A 6,000-nucleotide genomic window follows, 5' to 3' on the forward strand; every position below is an offset into this window, starting at 1 on the left:
ATTTTTTCTTTAATTGGCATTGTCTGTTTGATCCCTAGTTCATAGCCAGGCAAAACAAGGCATGCATCTTACTGGAGACAGGATAGAGGACTCTTGGAGTTAATCGTTTTCACCATTGTCTTTCAAATGTGTGCTGAGATGTCTGTAGCTGAGGGACCCATTGTGCTGCCTTCCTGCTTGTTTTTCCAACAGTCTCCAGTGAATAAAAGCAATGCAGGGCTTGTAATACACTTTCCATGACCTCTAATCTTGCTGTACGATCTATCTCAATTGCCAGGTCACATACAGTATTCATTAACAGCGGTTCCACCTCCATCTCACCTACTTCTCCAAAACCCAGCCCCAAGCTTTCCCTGGCCGGCTCCAGCTTCCCTTGTCTAGACCACCGTCTCCTCTGCCCTCATCCATACCTTCTTCTCCCTCTTCTTTCTGCTCTCCTGAGTGCTCCCTTGCCTCACTTTCCCTTGAGTGGGGGTTGGAGGTGTCGAGTGGTGGTCTCTGGAGGTGTTGGCACAGGGGCGTGCTGTGGCAGGGAGGTTACGGATGCTATTGAAAGTGTGCCTGTACTGTCAAGAGCATGCTTGCTGAGGACCATGGCATTGCCCGGACCCACTTGTAGCGGGATGAGGAGGTAGTAACTCAGCTACCGGTGTCGGCAGCACAACAGCGAGCCATAGCAATGGCTGGAGGGGACTTTAGGGTGGACAAGGTCTGTGGGTTTGCCTTCCCACCCTGGCTATGAGCTCACTCTGCCGCGTGGGCTTGATGAGATTCCCAGATGCGGAGGCACACAATGCGGCAGGGAAACCCTTGTTCTCCTGCGGTTATTCCGCACGGCTCCTCTGGGAATGTTTGCCCTTCCTACTGTTTTCCTGCCACGCCGGAAGCCCTCAGGTGTCCCTCAGCTGGGACAGCCACCTGGGCTTTGAGGATGAGTCACCCCCTCTTCCTGTGCTCTCCTCAGCCTTCCCGTTGGCAAGGACTGGCAACAAACAGCAGTAATGAATCAGAGGCTGGGATGGCTGAGGGACCAGCAGTCCATCCCCGGGCATCCCAGCACGCGTGTCCCAGGCACAGCACCTCAGGGGACTGGGCACTGCCCATCGTTGAGTGGCACGGGCTGGGGACCCCAGAGGACAGAGAAATCTCCAAGTCATCTCACTGGAAGCTGTGCTCAAGAGTCCCTTCCTAAACGGACTGCTGTCTTTTCCCATGCTAAAGAACCATTCCCAGATCCTGCTCTGGACAGAGCAAGCATCCCTCTCCTGCTCCAAGGGCTTGTGCCCAGGCCACGGATAAAACACCAGCTCCATGCTTGGCCTTCTTGCTCCATCATCCAGCCTCTTCTCCTTGTTTTTTCTCTCATTTGCTTCTTCACACCAATGGGTAGACCCTAGCCTGGATGTCTGTGCCCACCTCAGAGAGCAGGCAGGTTATTCCTCTTGAACTGCCAAAGCAAATGGCCAATCTCCCTGCTGTTGGCAAGGGGGTGTAGGCAGGAAGGTGTGGAGCTGGGGCACCACCACAGCCCAAATCTTCAGCCAAACTGTTCATCAGTCACATCTGCTGAGGAGGCAACCAGCAAGCCCAGTCATGCTCTGGGATTCCCAAGCGCCGTGCAGCTGAGCCTCTCTTGAGAAAATTGGCAACAGGCTGAGCCTCACTGGGTCCGACTGCTTGCAACTTTTCTGTCTTCTTCCTGTCTCCCAGAGAGCTCCCACTGAGCCCACAATGTGCTTGTACCTCACCGTGCCACATCGCTAGGATCGGTCACTGGAGGCATCACAGCCACAACAGTGTGGACCAGGGGAAAGGTTTGACAAGCAAGATTTTCTGGACTGTGTCGTGCAGGGCAGGGGAAAAGGGGATCGAACTAAGCAGTCAGAGGGGTCATCTCTGGACTTAGGAGAGGCAGGTGGAAATCAGCCTCTTCTTCTGGAGATGGTTCAGGTAGTTACAGAAGAGACTTGTGGTTTGGTAGGACTGCTCCTCTGGGTCTTTCTTCCCAGAGCTCTGCTCATTTCAAACCCACCACATCTGTGGAGGCAGGAGATGGACTCAGGGCCTCTGAGAATTAAGAACGTGGCCTCGCTAGGCAAAGCCTGCAGGAGCTTGTGCTGGGGTCCTCCAGCTGGCCTCTGTCAGCAGTATTGGCCCTTGGCTGCTCTCCTTGGCCTGTGTACACTGCCAGGTTTGGGTCGTCATGGGTGCTCTGAGCTGCTCATGGTACTCTGCAACCTGGCTCTGGTGCAGGTCCATGTTTGGCACCACGAGTGTGAAAATGGCCCACCACCATTATGCGAAGGTGCTGGACAGCCTTGCAGTGGGCTGGCGGTGGGCTGTGAGACCTGGAGGGACCAGCTGAGAGAGGGTGGTGGTAGCTGGGAAGACCACCACCATGCGATACAGCTGGAGGGCTCAAAGACATTGAGGGCCAGGAGGGACCGACTCTTCCAACGGCGTGCGCAGCCCAGGCTGGACACAGTGCAGGCAGGCGTTCAGATGCTCCCTCCCAGGTAGGTAGTGCCATAGTGAAACGCTACCCAAATATTCTGCCATCTTTATCAGCCTTGGCTTTCCCGCCCATAATCTCACGCCTCTTTTCCGAATTGCTCCTCAGGTTACAGCTCCTGATGGTAATCGATGGGACATTGCACAAGGGGACCCAAGGACACAGGTCAGACAGGGGGGAAGGAGAGGAGGCCGTGGTCGGGCTGCTCCCGTGGGAGCCCACCAGAGAGGGTGGCAGGTGTGGGTGTGTGTCCGGGGGGCAGACGCAGGGGTGGCTGGGGCTGTCCCTTCTCGTGCTGGCAGCTCTGCGTCCCGGTAAGCTGCCCGAGACTCGCGTTATCTCTGATGAAAGGCAAACAGAAAGGGGAAAGTGAGAAGGAATTCCTCATCCGAGAGGGCTCTTATCACCTTTCCGCTTCCCTTGCCCCGGAGAGATACGGCAGCTCAATGCTCTGTTGTTCCTCAGGGGCCTCTCCTCCCCTACCCCCAGCCGCATGGGGATGCGATGGGGGCTCCCGGCCGCAGCCTCCCTGCCCTGCAGCTCAGCAGGCACCCCAAGCACATGCTCCCCACCGTGCCTGCACCTCTGCCCTCACCTCAGCGCCCACCACAGCACCTTTGGGTTTGCACCCCTCATCAAACACACCGGAGATCCCCCAGGGAATAGAGAGCTGATTGCTTTGCTTTGGGGGTACCATGGTTTTGTGCCAGTCCCAGCACACACTCAGCTGGGTAACCAGCACAGGCAGTGCATGGTGGCCCCAGCCACGTGATGCTGATATAACTCACCGCAACCTTGATCAGCGTCATGTAATTGAGGCTGAAAAATAAAACTCAGGCTCTTATCAGCCCTGCAGTGAGTCGCAGCACGCTTACACAGTGACCAAAGTCAATTAAATCTCCAGCAGAAGCAGAGCAGGTCAAGCTCGCTGGCTGGGGATGGAAGGAGGTAGCCGCAGGTGGTTAGATGCCCCTGTAGCATTGAGGTCCTCAAGGGCAGGCAGAAAAGCTGAAATAGTCCGTGCCACCGCATGTGGGAGAGGCAGAGACGGCGGAGACCCATGCTCCATTCGGGCAGCAGCAGGAAGAAACTGCTGGTCAACATAATTGTGAAATCTCAAGGCTCCTTCCACCCATCCATGTAAGAAGAGCACTTGGGAAAGATTTTATGCAGCACGCCAGCTGCCAGAAATGGCAAAGCTATTGATCATCAGGTTACAGAGCTATGGCATAAAATCATGTGAATCCAAAGAGTGAACAGATGGCCAGCCTGAGCGGGGATGAAATTATTTTGTTGCAGAACTGACAAGCAGCTCAATTCAATGTTAGTGCAAGAACCGGATTTGATTTGGCAGAGAAGACAGGGTGCTTGCAAGGCTTGGTAGTGCCACATTTTGCTCTTGGATTTTTATTCATCCTGAGGTTGTTTTGCTCAAGTTGGGGATGCACTCGCAGTTCACTCAGCTGTGGTTTGATGCAGTTGCCCAAATATTGGTATCCAGTTTCATTTTAGATGCAGTAGCATATCCTGCCTGGCCTCCAGCTGCTCCTCCAGACGGGTGTTGGTCTCCAGTAAGTCCCGTGGCAGATCTGCCAGCCCCCTTCATGTGTCTCACATACCCTAAGACATCTCAAATGGCTCTAAACAACTCCATTTTGGCAACAGGATCCCAGGATTATGGATATATTGAAGAAAATACTTAATTTTGCTGCTTGGTCCTTTTCTGATAGTGCTTTGGGGATTTTAGGTAGCACAGACAAACCTCTGAAGAAGTGGTCATAAGGCAATTAAAATAAAAGGGTCTGTTCAGCATGGGGATGGGGGACAAAACCTTTGTAGAGCCAAAGTCAAAGAAAGTGCAAATATTTCCACTCTCTTTTCTCATGTTGGAGGTTGCAAGGACCCTTCTCTTGGTAACTGAGGTCTCTCACAGAAGCACATCTCTGAAGGCCTTGAGAATTTAGAAATGCCTGTGGCTGACATGCTGATTTGGAATAAAATTGACCAGAAATCATAACTGGAGTCTGAAGAAGAAATCGGCCAAAGAGAGGAACTCTGACCCAAATAGCAGCAGCCACCAAAGCTCCTTGCAGGGTCAAGCCCGGCAAAGGCAGAGGGATATTCGTAGCTGAGAACAGTCTGTTCTCAGAGCTGTCTCATTTTGGTACCACTGAAGTAGGATGCCTGGGAAAGTCCCCTTATTTTTTCGTTGAAGAGGAGCCAGTGCCAAGGTAAAGAAGCCTGGCAGAGCACAAGGGCAGGTTCAAGCAGGTTCAGCCAGGGGAAGTTGGGCTCTGGAGGCTTTACCAGCTGGGTGCAAGCAGCGCTGCACAGTCTGCTCTCCCGGGGTCTCCTGCTGGCAGCGTGCTTCGGTGGACCTCCTTTTGCAGGCAAAGTTTGGAAAAGTAGCTCTGCCTTCCCCCCTTAGTCCCTGCCTGGCAGAGGAAGGACAGGGAGAAGGTTGGGAGGCGATAGTTTGGGAAGAAGGATCCCAAAACGGAGGAGCCTCCTGGAGATTTGCAGCCATATCCAGGGGCACAGCGAGGTTCCACAGGGTCTGGGGCAAAACCCAGGTCTGTGATCTTTCCTAAATGAGGATGTCTCATAATGTAATGAGCCAGGCCTCTCTCAACGGGTACCCGGGGGCAAACCGCTCTCACTTTTCTTTCTCCCCTGCCGCCCTGCCCACCCTCCAGCTCATCCTGGGCATGTTAAATGAATTAAAATTAAATGCATCTCTAATTTATCTCCATTCTATTCTCCCTGGAGAATGATTGTCCCAGGGTGATCCCTCTGATAATGAGAAGAGAACTGCTTTCGAAAATTAAAAAATACTTGTTATAGAAATCCCAAAACTAAATGCCCTGAGATTAACAAGGAGGCTAAAACCCCCGGTGAATGCCAATTTGCAGAGATTAGCAGCTGTTCAAATGCAAGATGATCGCCCAATGGCATATGCTTCCAGAGCATTGACTAAAGCCCCACAGAACTATGAATAGATTAGGAAAAAATGCTGGCAATTGCTTTGACTTTGCGAGTGGTTTCATGGATATTCTTGCAGGCAGGAATTGGTGGAGGCAGACGCCCACCCTGGGCTGGTAGAAGCCGTTACAGAAACCAGGGTGGGACTCACGGCCCAGACATCTGATCGTGAAATTGGAGGAATATTTGTTAGTGAAATTCCAGTGTGTTTTCCAGAGAGAGGGGATGAGGGGAAAGGAAATTACTGCCAGAATGGCTCCAGCCCCGCTTCTTTGTGAAGCTTCAGTAAGAAGCACAAAATGACCCAAAGCTAAGAGGCTGGGGAGAGAAGGTCTCGCTCAACAGGCGTAAAAATCCCCAGCACTGCGAACACAGCACCTCGTCGGGATGTTAAAGGCGATGGATCCCGTGCAGAGGACATTCCTTCATTATGTCACACAGCACAAGGTCAGACATACTAAATCACAGCACTTGTCTGGGGACCGAGAGGTGTAAGAGGAGACTAG

This window comes from Ciconia boyciana, chromosome 1, assembly GCF_034638445.1.
Source record: "Ciconia boyciana chromosome 1, ASM3463844v1, whole genome shotgun sequence".
NCBI lineage: Eukaryota > Metazoa > Chordata > Aves > Ciconiiformes > Ciconiidae > Ciconia > Ciconia boyciana.